This window comes from Lagopus muta, chromosome 11, assembly GCF_023343835.1.
Source record: "Lagopus muta isolate bLagMut1 chromosome 11, bLagMut1 primary, whole genome shotgun sequence".
NCBI lineage: Eukaryota > Metazoa > Chordata > Aves > Galliformes > Phasianidae > Lagopus > Lagopus muta.
The window spans coordinates 4,963,780-4,979,143 of record NC_064443.1 but is presented as its reverse complement, the minus strand read 5'-3'; the positions used below and the strand labels follow the sequence as shown (position 1 = coordinate 4,979,143).

At 38.3% G+C, this 15,364-nt stretch overlaps 1 protein-coding gene across 1 annotated transcript in view; it reads left to right on the top strand.

Moving 5' to 3' along the window:
- The first annotated feature begins 5,205 nt into the window (after nucleotides 1-5,205).
- RAF1 (Raf-1 proto-oncogene, serine/threonine kinase) overlaps nucleotides 5,206-15,364 on the top strand; it is a 68,841-nt gene continuing 58,682 nt past the window's right edge. Inside the window, exon 1 of the mRNA XM_048957728.1 lies at nucleotides 5,206-5,407. The gene's annotated coding sequence lies outside the window, so the exon portion shown is untranslated. The remainder of the gene's footprint in view (nucleotides 5,408-15,364) is intronic.

Genomic DNA, 15,364 nt, shown 5'->3' with positions numbered 1-15,364 from the left:
AATGAAAGTCTGAAGATCTTGTTCCAACGATTTCAGTTGAAATCTTGGCCTGATAAAAGTATGTATGTTATTCTGTATGCAACAATATCTTTAATGAAATTTCTACTTACTGGAAAGCAGCTATAGTGGTAATTTTTGAACAGTACATACACAGCAAGTACACATTTTTCAAAATCCTTATTATCTATGAATATTGACATCTGCTCCATGCAGTTTGGATGGCGTGTTGATCATGTTGATAGTTTAACATCCGATACTGTGTTACTCAGTTATGTTATTAATGGCATCGCAGAGAATTTGTCCACAGTCACATGTGGGTGACAGGTCTGAGAATAAAAACCCAGAGCTCTGTTCCACAAGTCCTTACAGTAACACGGCTGTGTCTGTTGACTTGGGGGACTTTCCCTGTTTTTGCCTCTGCCGAGATGCCAAATTACTCATAGGGCAGTTTATGAAGCCCAGCACCTCAGTGCTTCCTGCTGTGTACTGCAGCCGAGCTCACCCTCAAGAACTATTCTGACCATCATTTTTCTGAGATAAACAAAACAAAATGGTTCTTTCCCTCCAAAACTATTTAACTTCTGCAATATCTTACGTTATCATTTTTAGACTCAGCCCAGTCCCAAATGTACAAAAATTCAAGTTGTTACTTAGTAATACCATGAGGAGAGAGACTGGTGATACTTCTCAGTGATGTAATAGTCACATGGGAGTTCATTCCCCTTGTCCCATTTAGTTCCTGGTTTTCTCCGTCTCCTTCTATATATTACACAGAGATATCGAGGGTATTGAGAGCCCACATAAACAAAATGCTAACTGCTACATCATCTAAGGTTATCAAAGTGGCCACACAGAAGTTCTGTACAAAATCCAGGATTTTTCTAATGTTATTTTGGCTTTAATTTTGTTCAGTATTAACCCACGAAAGTGAGGGCACAAGTCTATCAAGATATAAAATTGATATAAAAAGTAGAGTAGCCTACTGCTTTGATTCTGAAATAAATAAAACCATTTGAACATAGTAATAAAATGTAACATCTAAAAAGTCATTTATTCAGAATAACATATTTGCTCATTTTGCTGCTGATATATTTATAGTAGCCAAGATGTGTATTTGCTACAGACATCCAGGCATCTGTGTGCCTGTCCTGCCTAAGTCTGTGTATCTACAATTGGGAAAGCACTCGGTCCCCTTTGGGCTTTGGTTTCTGATCTGAATAAGTAACCACAAAGCATACTTCAAAAAAGCAAGAAAGAAAATCCAGTAAAAATACTGTAACAACAGTCATGAAGCAAGTCCAAGTCAATAACAGAATGGCACTGTTGGGAAACTGAGCTCCTGGGAAATATTCTTTGCATACTTAATGTTTCATCACCAAACCTGTTACAGCTAATTCAGTAATCTCTCTGCACGTGGACAAATAGTTCAAAGAAGTACAAAATATATGTTACAAATGACTGTTCAGTCCATTGATAAATTCAGATCATGGCACGTATGAAATTCCTAGCTGATGGAAATACTTAGAAAAGTAGAGTTTTCAGCTTTTCAGCTGATGGCAAAAATGACAGGGAAAAGCAGCAGTGAGAATAATTAACTGAGCAAAACACCAGTGGAGATAAAGGATCTGAATCTGATTACCATTTGACAGGATTTTTTTCATTGCAGCTGAAATAAGAGAGAGGAGATCGAATGCTCCTCAGTCTAAAGAAAAACCCTCACATTGAAGGAATTAATGTGAACAAGGTTTGGCTCTGCTAATCCTGGCACACTCTGTGCTCAACAGACAGAGATGGGATCTTCCAGAAAGCAACTCAAAATAAAGAATGGTATCCACCTCTTCCCAGAAAGACCCTAAAGTTACACACTGCCAGTCAGACTGCGAGGATACTGCTATCTTCTCTCAAAAACATAATTACAGCTGATCTCCTTACAGTTACAGAACCGAATAAAAACCTCAGGATTTGAATTTAAATTATCTATACCTCCCACATCATATCTGTGTATCATTAGTTTTAAAATCTACTTTCTCCACAGATGTCTAGATTAGTCTTTCATTTACTATCCCCAAATAAAAGGAAGAGTCAGTCTGTGAAGGAAGGAGCAACATGCCTGCAAGAAGCACGACAGGAATAGGTAGGAAGCAATCTTTCTCTAGAGATTAGTTGAAAAGAAACTGTTTATTTAGTGGCAGTTACACAGCACAAAGATTAAGGTCTGAATAAAATACACTTGCACATGAGAATAAAACAGAAAAATTTATGTTTACCCTAATACTCAGGGCTCACCATCTGCTTTACAAATATTTACATTCTAAGGGCTTTAAGGCTGCCTGTGTGTCCTGCTCTCATGGAATCATTTATATATTTCTTGGTGATAGAAATGCAAAAAGTTGATGAAACATGACCAGTAATGGTAACTCAGTTCTTACTATTAAACCATCCAAGCAGCACCCTATTTTCTTTTTATAGCTGTCTTAGCCTAACATGGAGGCTTCCTAGAATATCTGGCTGCATTTCCTGCCAGCACAAGCATTTCTGTATCATCTATCACAGAAAAAGTACTGCCATATGCATTCAAATCCATATAGAAACAGATTCCACACTTAAAACCATTTTTAGCCTGATAACTTATTAAATAGGATGTGATATATACCACCAAATTACAGTTTGGCTCTCAATATTATAAGAACTTGTACTGCAGCCCAAGTAGGAAAGTACCTCACTGACAGAGACCACTGTCACACATTTTCTTTCCTGATGGTCACCTGCTTTCTAGTGCTCACTCCATCTTGGGTTCTGCTGACCTCAAGAGGTTGCTTGGTGGTGACAGTTCTTTGCTACTTGCAGTTTCCCAGAGACCAGCCCTCATAGCACTCACTAGACTTTCTGCTCTGTGAGCCTTTTCTGAGCCCCGTGAAGCAAGCAGAGGGCTTTTAGGGATATTATTAATCTCCAACAACTACTGTGTCAGTTTACACTGTTTTACATAATCTATTGAACATCCTGAATGCTGGAAGACAATAAACAACAACAACAAGAAAACAGATAAATAGATAGGTACTCTAGATCAGAAACTCCTTTACTAAAACAATCAACAAAGTTTTGGCAATTCCTTTAAAAAATAAAAAGCAACTCAGTGGACAAATTGCCAATGTGTAAATTACTAAAAACTCTGACTCATCATTAAGCATCTGAAGCTTTTTCAAGGAAGTATATCAGGCTGCTGCTAGCCAGGAGCAGGAAGATAAAGTTATAGTTTGGGATCATTCACAGAAAATTCTTCGTAAGAACAACTCTAAAGAAAAGCTGCAGCAACACGGGAAACCAGCAAGATTCCCACTTTTATTATACTTAATATGATAAGAAACTGAAGCACCACAGTGCTTCAACAGCGACTCCTAAACTGAGATATTCAGTGCCACGCTACAACAGCCCACTGAAGGCAGAACACTTCCTGCACCTGTGTAATGCAGCATCACTTTCTGCTGGCAGCACTGCTGAGGACTGGCTTCTTGTTAGCTGAGCAAATGTGAATACCAAATACATCTGTGCCAGGAGGAGAAAATACATTAGTGCTACATAATTTGCTAAATGGATTTTAAAAATATACAGAACTTTCTTTGCACACTGACAAAAAGTGACATATAAAATCAATTGCTGTGCTCAAGATCTTTGCTTTACAGGTCTTTCGCTCTGTGTTTCTTACTGATGAAGAGGCAAAGAAGCTGACTTGTCAAAAATCACATCAAGCAATTTCAGTGTTACATACAACCTATATTCCCAGTGCAGACTGCTGTTCTTGTTCTCTCAAACTTTGCTGTTGCAGTGTCCCTTCTTGCACAGATAAGATCAATGCTTTTTTTTTGTTTCTCTTGAGCTGTAGTCTTTCTTGGCTACAAACAATTATGCCTGCCAAAACTCAGATAAATAACAAGGTGAAGTGCAAGGGCAGGAGTTGAGCATTTACCACCTAACTAAATGAACTTTATTCCCTGGAGGCTGCAGGAGGAGCAGTGGTTTAGTGAGCCCCATGTGGGATGGGCAGTATGAACGCTGTACTCTAATCTTGGCTGTGCTGCTGACTCATCATGTCACCTTTGGCAAATAACTGCCTTGATACACTTGTTTTTTCTTCTGTGAAATGCTCACACTGTTGTGAGCACTGCACAAGTTACCCAAGTTAGAAAACCTAGAATAGTTAGGATGAACAACTTCTTAGTCAAATAAACCATCAATCCTTCATTTTGTTCTCTTCTACAGGAAGAAAGAGCTGTAAGTGACAGAAAAAAAGGAGTTCAGGCAAAGCAATACAGCTCCTTAGTGTCAGAGACCAGATTTATTTCAGCTGCACACCACGTAAAATTAAGGTAAAAACCCAACACCTCATCAAAGGCTGTGTGGAAGATGGTGCCCCGTATTATTCCTAGACAGAAATGGTAGTTGGAGTTATGTGTGTATTGAATGAGCTATGAAATGAACTTGGAAAATCTGACCTGTGAGATTATTGTCAGCAGTGATCTGCTGCCAAGTAGCTTATTCTTATTTATTCCACTAAAGTCAACCTTGCTGACACAAGCTTTTTATAAAGGCGATCTGCTTTGTGCATGCCTGTGCTGTTACTAGGTTACTGGAGAACGAAATATTTTTTGCAAACCCCTGTTCTAGCTTTTGGAAGTTTCATAAATCTGTTGTAGAACTGACTTATTTGCATCGTGGATTTCTGTTTACTTATTCCTAGCCTTTCCCAGCCATTTTTTTTTCACCTTTTGATGAACTCCTCTTTCCTCCTTTCCCAAGCCCTGCCATAAGATAAATAGAGGATTCAGAGTATTTGGTTTTGGCCAGTGCCAAGGTTTGCGTTCTCGGCAGCATGCTGATCATGGCTGCAATTCCTGGCTTGCAGGGGCTTGGGATCCAGTTACATTCGCTGGCGTCAAGCAGACTCTACAGACCACTGTGAAATATGGAATCTAAAAATAAAAGAGTTAAAAAGTATTAAACTAAAGAGAGCGAAATATTAAAATCCCAAGAAAACTGTAGAAAAGTTTGGAAGAAACACATTAGTTTTCTTGGGGGAAAACACTAGCATGTTGGGGGCAGTTTAAACGAAGCCTATAGGTTTGCCTTTTTTTAGCTTCCTCACCCATGTGACACTCAAGAGTTCAGCGTGTGGGTCCAGGTATTTCTGCCAACACAAAGAATTCATTACAGCCTTTTGGAAAGGCGCATCTCAGCTTATTCCCTTTGCTCTCCCCAAGAACTGTTAACCCCAGGTACACTTTGATTCTGTTTACGCACATCCTCACAGATGGGATCCTTTCTCAGTCTTTGGATTTCTCCTTCGGATCAAAACCACTGCTGATGGTGCCAGTGGGCTGCCGGGTGTGGGAAGAATTTTCAGGCTCTGGTGAGTCTCGGGGGAATGGATAGGGAACATTATTATCACTGTTTTTGCAGAGCTTTTGGTTGTACAGTGATAAACAGAAGAGGAATTAATCTGTGAGTTGTGCAGGCTAAATGGTCAGGATTAAATACTTGCAGGATTAAATATTGCTTCACAAGGTTGAAATAATTAGACTGAGTTCAGATAGGAAGAGATGAGTGCTATTTCTAACTGGCATTATATGAATCTCATGTAAAAAAAAAAAATGTTTCCTCATATGCAGAAGGAAAATTTAATTATCTTTGAATTTATCTTTTCCTGTTTAAACACTAAACCAGCACAAAAATTTTTATTAACTATACAGCTTCATTTTTAATGTCAACATTTGCCATAGCTGTCCTTTCCTGCTTAGCACAGTTCCATTTTTGGATTTTCAGACCGCGTGCTTCTGAATTGTTTGCAAAAATTCTTCCCAGATATAATCAAGATCTATTTGCAAAAGACTTTATTTTTGCCTCCTTTTTAATGCTTTGAAATTAAAACCACGATGACTGTGAAACTGAGGTTTAAAAGATGTGTGTTTGCATAACAATGTATTATATATACACAATACTAGAGCTCCATGGCTACCCGTAATTGCAGTGATAATGTATCTGCAGTGGTAGCTCCTTGGAAGTTTGCAAACAGGTCAGAAGTTTCCAAATGATGATTGAGATTATATGCATTATGGATTGCAGTCTCCAAGTATGCCGCAGTAAAGTCATGGGACTCATTAGCATTCATGAAAGCTCTGAAGTTCTGCTCCTTCATATGGAACAAAAGAAAGTCCAGCCCTGTGTACCTCAGCCAGCCCTGTTCCCTGCTGTTGAGATGCTACCCTGTCACATTTTAGCACTCAATTTCTCAATGCACTGCTGCAATTAATTCTATTGCAGTTAGTGAAGCAATGGGATTGTATACCTTGCTTTCTTGGCCCTGTATGTTATGCAATCTTAGGATGTGCCTTGGTTCTTGATCTATGTTAAGCTCACGATGTGCTTTCTAAAGAAACCTAGAGGTGATCTTCTGCTAGCGTTATTAAATGGGTGTTTAAAACTGCTTTTTTGTTGGGGTTACTTCTAGTATTTTTAGACAGGACCTCTGTTGTCCGAAGTGTGTGACTTGAAAATATCTAACATGAGCTTTTTATGAGTTAATTGCTTTTTAGTAGTATAGATAAAACTATTTTTTTAACAGTATATAACAATTTAGCAGACACAGTTCAAGTATTTTAAAACTGTACTGATAATTTATATTTCTTCATTCCCTCGTTAGCTTTGTAGAACAAATTTGGAACTGTGTATTTTAATTTGCAGCAGAGGAAAAGGTAATGGTACCATCAGGCAGGCATTTGAAGCTTTTTCACAATGTCTCAGGCTGCGTGTATTCTAAACAAAAACCAACCAAAAAATAAATATCCAAAACATCTATCATTTATGGATACGAACATGACAGACTTCTTCATAGTTTTGCAGTGCTTCAGGCTTGCAGCTTAATAACTGATTAAGCGCACCTTGCAGTGAGAGTACAAAGGAATGAAAGATACTGCTGTATTATGGTATGCAGGTCCCCAAGTTAGTACACCTGACTTAGTGCGAGTCGAGGCAGAGTTTCTGTGAGGACTCAGGGACATTATGAAACAGTCAGAAGGCCAAGCCAGGATGGGAGCCCCACTGAGCCACACACTGTACACACACACATATAAGAAACTTCATTTTCTTGCTCTGTGTACTGCTGGGATCCTGTAATAACTCATCAAACTATTGCCTCAACTCTAGAACAAATCCTTTGAAGCTTCTATATAATAAAGATGAGTGCATAGGTTGAATTTCTTGTTGGAACAGAAAACAGTCACCCTCACCTCTGGAAGATTTAGTTGTTTGTTTGTTTTCCTGGATAGTCTAAGGTTTGATACATTTCAGTCCTTTATTTGTAATTAATTTTATGGACGTAACAGCCATTTATATCCTCTGACAGAAAAAAAAAAGGCAAGCATTTTGGTAGCTGTCCACCATGGGACAATTTCTGATAGCAGGTCAGAAGTTGCAAGAATAAGCAATGATATCCTCCTTGCAGAAAGCTTACATGTATACAATACAGCAGGCACACAGGAAAGTCTGAAGCTTCTTCCTAACTCCTAATCTCTTCAGCTGCCACAGAATCCTAACTTCTCTTAACTCCCTAAATGTTGTTCTGTAGGTTAAGATTCTTGGGAAATCCTTCCTTTCACAGTTCCATAAAAATAAGCTATTATATACCTACTAGGAAAGTCTACTCTACCTCTTCTAGTAACTGAAACAGGTCAAGACAAAAGGTAAGGGACATAAAATACCAATTCCACTCTTCCAGAACAGAGGGCTGAGGCAGAGACTAGGCAAATAGTTCAAGGAAACAGCTTCCACCATTGGTGAGGGAACCTAAACAGTCTCTGAAGCTCACAGGAAGCTACAAGTGCCATAGAGGAAGAGACAAGCAGACTTTTGTACCAGATACTCAATTTCATGGTAGGTCAGAATGCTGTCAAAATAAGCTGACATTCAGGAGAGGCAGAAAGATAGAAGCTCTGCAGAAAAGTCAAGGTACACAAAAAAGAATCATGCAAACCTAAAAGATGCATAGTACAGATCCTGATCTGCTTAAGTGCAGTGAGGAAATCAAGTGATAGAAATAAGAGTGGGGTTTTTTTTTCTTCTCTTTGATGTACCTTCCAAGAGTGAATGTGTTAAAAGACTCAGGCACTGTTTGGGCCCTGTGTTTGGCCATTATTAGTTCTCTGAGAGTGCAAACAGTGACCATGGGGTATGCTCTAGGCAACATGCAAAAGTTCCTTGAGTGGCTTCATGGAGATGTTTTAAGTTTCAGGGATTGGATATTTAAACCCTCACCATGAGAAAGGACAACAGGCACAACATCGGCCCCCTGCAGATCCTGCAGAAGCTGATGCTGTTTATTATTGGTTTGCTAGGGACTGCAAATGAAGAAATGACTCACCTCTAAGTAAATTTGGTGAATATTCAGCAAGGAGAACTTTTATCATTCTTCAAGATATCAACAGACACATCCTTAACTAAAGCAATCAACTCATTACATTTGAAATATGTGAAAAGATTGGGACTATTGCTATTTTATGTGGACACCCACACCCACAAAATCATCTTAGGGCAGAGACTCAGCATAAAAATTTACAGCACAAGCAATCTGTTGGCAAACTAACAAAGAACAGAAGTCAGAATTTTATGCTTGGAAACATCAAGCAGGCATGGATATCTATGCCACTAAGATATGTAGTGTATACTAAGTGTCGTGTTTAAATATAGCTTTAAAATCTAGCTTATTATCTTTGCACGCTTCATGTAACTCCATCTATTATTCTGCACTTTTGTTGTTGTTGTTGTTGTTGTATGCAGCCACAAACATTCCACAGAAGTTAGTTCAGCTTTTGTTCACCATGTTGCCTAACATCCCCCCCCATGCATTTGCACTACTGTCTGCAGCAGGTGCCAGCCAAACAGCACTGAGAACAATTCAAATGTCTGCTCAGACTGGAGTATGCTACCAAAATTCTTTGGTCACTGGATGGTCATATAAACACGAGTAATTTGAGATCTGCAGTGTTGAGCAGTGTTCAGTGTTTTCTATGCTAACGCTGCCGCCTTTACCTGTTGCTGTACTTTAGACCCACATAACCGGTGGGATGGAATTAGGGCTAGTTCTCTCAAGATCCAGTTCACAACTCACTTTTGCAGGTTTCTGGAGTCACTGCGGTAGCAGCAGAGTTCATTTTGCACAGCGTCAATTTTTTGGCCTTGTTTTAAATAACGTTTGCTGAAGTAAGAATATGTTACATCTGAGTATTGGTGAGGCAGGAAGGCAGCCAGAACAACCAAGGAGCAGAAGTTTTAGGCAGCTTTCCATATCTACAATAAAGCTCAAATCTCTAGCAAAGTTATCTAAGGAATTCAGACTGAGAACAAATGAAAAAAGGAATGACACAGATATGGCTGTCCTATAGCTGAAAAAAAAAGGCTCGTGATTTGGGGCAGAGTTTCCAGCACAGTTATATCACTGCATTGCTTTTATTCCTGAGAAAAGCCTGAGTCAACATGATGCCAACAGCAGCTGCGTTCAGATTCTCACTCTCTGGCAGTCTGGGTAAAGGAAAATTATCTTGAAGAGATTGATTGAAAGTCACTGCCCACCATCACCCATTCAAGAGCTACATGAAATAAATATTCTCTGGCTAGGACCAAAATGTTGCACATACTTCCATCCAGTATTTTAATTATTTGGTGCCTCAGCTATGTTATAAATTGTAAGAATATATAAGGATATCTGACTGTTTCCTATTACAGTGTCATCTCACTGGGCAAACATCTCAAAAACTGTGGCTATTTCAGCTTTAATAGTGCCTGGCCAACAGTATGATGTACAATAGTTGGTTTCGGAGTTTTTTATTTTTTTCTTTAGTTAGTGAATTAGTATGGTTCCTTTTTCTGCCTGCACTTGCAGACTTCCAAGAAACTTGTAGAAATGTAATTATTTTTAAGACCTTGGCTCATGTGTCAAATATGTACGAAATTTGGAGTGAGAGATAAACTGAACCATTACATAAGCTTCCTTTCCTTAGGAAAGCAAGCTAATCAAGATTGTTCCATGAAATCCCCACACCCAAATGACTGGAAGTACATTTTTTTTCACAAACACAGACCCAAGCCAAACAATAACCATCAGAATCCCTTAGCCCAGTGTCCTTTTTCTTGGCAGTGATATGTGCTCGTGTTTCAGACTCAAGCACATATTGTTTGGCATCTGCTTCGAGGAAGGCACTTACAAGGTTTTCATATTAATGTCAAGCTGCATTTCCAACTTCAACTGAATTGAACCGAAATCATTGCTAGTTTACCATTAATCAGGCTGTAGGAAAAAGAATGGGAATAACAAAATGAAATGTTATCAGATTTTTTTCCAGAATGTTAGGTTACTGTGCTTAGGTTCCATCTAAGCTGCTAAAGTATTCTCTATTTCACATCATTGGCAGATGTCTCATCTCATACTTTTTCAATATTTGAAGTAAAAATAAAGAGATGAGTATTTGGGGTATTCATTAGATTAATATTGTTGGCTATCTATTCCACATACCATGATTAAATTAGCACTGCCTCAGCAGCAAATTAGTCTGGATTATGTTATAGTTGATATGGACTCTACCTGCTTAACTTTTAAAGTCTGTATGCTTTTTTGTGTGTGTGCTTATATTCCTATAGCATGAGTGGTGTCATCTGCTGGAGGCCTCTATGCTTCTTTCAGACCCTCTTTGTAGGTGGGGGAACAAGAGAATACGGATTGTACCTCTTCGCCCTGAAGCACAAAGATGCTCAAAGCACAGTCACTCTCAGTGGGCAAGCCAAATGAATGTAGTGATGCTGTACACATAAACCAGATCAGTAATCATGCTCTGGGTTTGTGCAAAGCTGAAGAATGGACCAGCATTTGCAAGAAAATGAACTATGTTTCCTTTGCCATTGAAATGATTCCTTTGCAAAACCATACTACATTAAAGTAGTACTCCTACAAAAATAAAACCACTTTTGGTTTTATTTTGTTTTTAAGCATATAGTTTACAGTTTACATACAGTTTAATTGAATATCTGTTCATTTCATGTCTCTCACTTGGGAGATTATTGAATCTGTTGGTCAACTGAATACAAGTATATTCAATTTGATACTCAAATTTAATACTTGCACACTTTGACTCCAGAAAGAATGCAGAAGTCCCTGCTTAAAGATGTCTGAGTCTCCTTAACTTGTTCCCTCCCTTGGATATTTCCAACCAGGGACCACTCTTATCTCCAGCTCAGATTTGGGAGACTCTCCTTTTGTTCCCATGGAGTGTATTGGGTTGCAGTAAGTGTCAAGGAGTTAATACAGAAACCTTCTTGCTATTAAGGCAACTGAGAATGGTACCAGAATTCTTACTCTATGTTTTATTCTCTGGTATCTTGTACCATTATTAATTTGCAGCACAAAAAAGCATAAATAGTTGCATAAGGAACAAAGGTTTTTCTTGACATGGAAAAACACATCCCTCTGGTGCCCAAACATTTTGGTATGTGAAATGATTGTTTGGCTATGAAAAAAAAATCAAAATGTTGTCAAGCCCTGGCTTTGTATGCCCCAAACACCAGTCAGACACCTGCACTATGTTATCTGCATATACAATAAAACTCTGTACACAGAAGTCTGGAAGAAAATATCTAAAAGCTGGAGCACACTATAGAGGCCAAGCTCCCAGAGTGCATTTTTGCAGTATGTCTTCATTCAACCACAGAATAGCTTGAAGTCATTGTATTAAAGGGAAAAATACAGAGCAGAAATATTTTTTTTGTTAAATGATGATAGATTCAAACCCTATGACACAGGTGCTTTATTTGCATTTTTAGCGAGTTGACTGAACTTCATGCAGAAGTATTTTTAGTTGCACCTGTAGATTGCTTTTCCTTTATAAAAGATCTACTCACACTCCTAAAATCTTTCTCACTGTATTAACATGCTGATCAAAGCAGCACCATACGTGTAGAGTCACCTCACAGAGATCCTTGCCAGCAAGCTATCTGAAACAGATGATTCTACTAAATAATATGCACAAGTCTCCTTTCTGTAAAACAAGGGAACCTGCAGGTGGGCAATGCAGGACTTAAACTGATCTGAAGCAGAAGCCAAAAACATGTGAATGAACAAACACATTCATTAGTGTCACAACCTCTTCCAAGTTTGTAATGGTACATTAGAGACCGTCACAGAACCCCGGCCTGCTTCCCCCTGTTCACGTTGTGCATCACTTGCAGTCCAAGTGTGAGCTAAAACACAAAAAAAGCGCTTGAACTAAAACCATTCATTTTTACAGACAGCATTTTTTTAAGCTGAACTGAAATCAAGCCTAACCATCAGCTTTTTTTGTGCAACCTTTTACTAGTTATTTTTCTTATCAGGTACATGGGGATAATTCTAGTTGAATCTGTTTGTCTGCCTATTCACACGTGCATAAAAAGCTGGTTAAAACCAAGCACCTTCTGCAAACTTTCATTTGGAAAATTACTCAACCGTTTTTTTTGTTAGGAAACCTGCAGAGGATTTCAAACAAGCCTGGTAGTTACATGAAACAGTTTTGGATACAGAAGCTTGTAACTACAGGCAGAGAAAGCAATGAAGGCTACCCAAGTATTTCTATTATAAAACTTGCACCTTCTGTTCCAAAAGCCAAACTTCAAATACTTGTGATTAATTATTTCTCTGGTAAGCATCCAACTCAGACTCTTTTTTTTCTCCCAGTACACTTAAAGATATTAGTAAAAGTAACTGATCTCTTGCTTAGATTTCTAATTAGGAAGGTGAATATTTCACCAGAAATATAAGAGAAAAATTGCATAAGTATGGCTTTGTGCTTCAGGGAAGGGCAATGATATAAGCAGCTGTTGTTTTACCATGTTTTGCAACATTCATTCTGCATTGGCTGTGTGTTTGATTTTCAAATCTAGTTTCTTAACTACAGGTTTTTTGCATTTAGCTTACATGCAACCCATACTGGGGGAGGCTGTAGCACAACATTTTTAGCACAACATTGCCTTGACCAGTAGATCATATGGGAAATACAGTAGGGAAATGTTGCATCTTCCTGCAAGAGAATTAGTTTTCTTCCTATTCAGAGCTCACACATGTTGAATAAGGAGCCTGCTTTTCTTCTCCTTATATTATTACTAAGATTCTTGTCTGTTTTCTCACAAGATGGAGAACACAGTGAAAGAAATGACATGATAACAACAAAGAAAGAAAGAAAGCAAACTCTCTTCCCTGACTCCATGCTTTTGCAGAAATAAATTTGCTATGCTGCAGAACTTTTATCTTCAGCAGAGAAAAGAGCTAAAGGAGAAGCACTATACTGGTCACAGCAGTTCCACCCTTAGAGAAGCTGCGTATTTATATTTACCTTCTAAGTAAAAGCACTTACTTTTGTCCACCAACAGACATGTAGTCCAGCCCATAACCACACTATATTAATCTGGACTGCAGAGGCAGCTGGTAAGTCTGTTAACTGCACTAAGGATGGTTGGGGAAAGGAACAGCTGAAAGAGCAAAAGGCTGATCAAATAAAAAGGAGAGAAAAAAATTTAGTATTTTAGATCAAGCCTCTCCCCCCTTCCCCCCTTTTTTTACTGCTGCTGTTGCATCAACATTGCACACTAATTTGCAATTAATTCTGCTTCTTCCTCACTTTTGCATTTGCATTGGTTTTTACAGCTAGGTATATTAATAACAGATTCTTCTCAACTTGTGACAGTAGATGATATTTATTGTAATGCATTTGCTTAAATGCAAAGTGCTAAATGCAAAATAACAAGAATAATACTGATTTTGCAAAATGAGGAAGAGAAAGTGGGTCAAGCTTAAGCATACTCATTGCTGATCTGCTGAATTGCTAAGCACCTGAAGCTAATGGGTAGCAGAAGCAGTTGCAATTGCTCACTGAGGTTCTCCTTGCCTTATTATATCAAGTCAATACATGCTTAATGATCAGAATCTCTCAGCTTCAACCTTGCATTGGCGCTCAGGGGAGGAGACCTGCATGCTGAGGGCTTTGCTACTCTCATAAGAATAAACAGTATAAAAATGGAAGCACGAGCAATCTGCCTTGCCTGGGGTTATTATTAAAACCTGGTTACATGTAGATTCATACTTATTTGGTGACGGCAACTCCCAGTCTGAAGTCACCTGTAGCAGGTGAGGAATTCCTTGGGTGTATCAGATACTTCATTTAGCTCTGGGCAGATAACAAGAAAAATTACAGGTTAGCTACCTAGTTCAAAAGGGAAAAAAATGCATTGCAATTAGAGAGCCCATTATAAGCAGGAGATTAATACCTGCCAAGCTGCATTCTGGGATGCTGGGATCTGTTCCCAGTGCCATCAGATGATGTGCAGAAGACGATGCAGTAAGTACAAGGCTTTGATTTTAAAATTACATACATAAATATATATATATACTACATATATTATCTGAGGGAAGATGGTAATCACTGTTTAATCAAGGATAATGTTTTCAAAGTGTAGAAACAGCTCTGGTCTTCTTCAGATTACATATTAATGTTGGTTAAATGTTTATAAATCTTGTTTTGGCATGAGCAAGGATTTCAAGTTGCCTGTGTGGATAGTCTGACTCTGAGCAGTATATAATATGTTGTCCACTAAGTACAAAAATATACGGCTACTGTCTAGAGAGCTAAGTGTGTAGTACTTCATAAACTGGTACACTGCTGGTTGAGTAAAGCATTTGAATACCATAACTAATTTTACATATGGACTGGAGGCTACTCCAGTTTTAAGTTTCCATGAAGTAGATAACAGTTCTTTATGACAGTTCTGTATTCTCTTCATAGGGATTCAACACAAACCTTAAATAAACACTGCTTAGAAATGCTTTATAAGAATGTACATCTTGAGGCCTACATGGCAAACTGAATCAAGCAACTAGAATGCAGAAATTTACAAAATCACTGCAGTTAGTTCACAAGCTAAAGGATGTGCAGTGCAACTGGCTATTTTATTATCTTCTGTTCAGATTAACCCTTACCCATCAACGACTTTATCTCTATACTCTGAATGGTAGATGATGCTTTTGATATACATGGGAATATACAGAAAGGGCTTCTTGTAATAATTTTATTCACCAGAATATGCTACATACGCACAGTGCTGAAATAATGCCATGACAGACTAATTTCCATCAGGAGTATACAAGCAATTAATAGCATTTGAAGAACTGATAAAAATGTAAATTTCTAACTCCTGTGACCAAAGTTTATTTGCTAACAGGGACTTGAAGAAAATTTAGTATTTCTCTAAAAGAATTTCACAGATTTTTGAGTGGGCTACTGAGGAAGAATTGTTC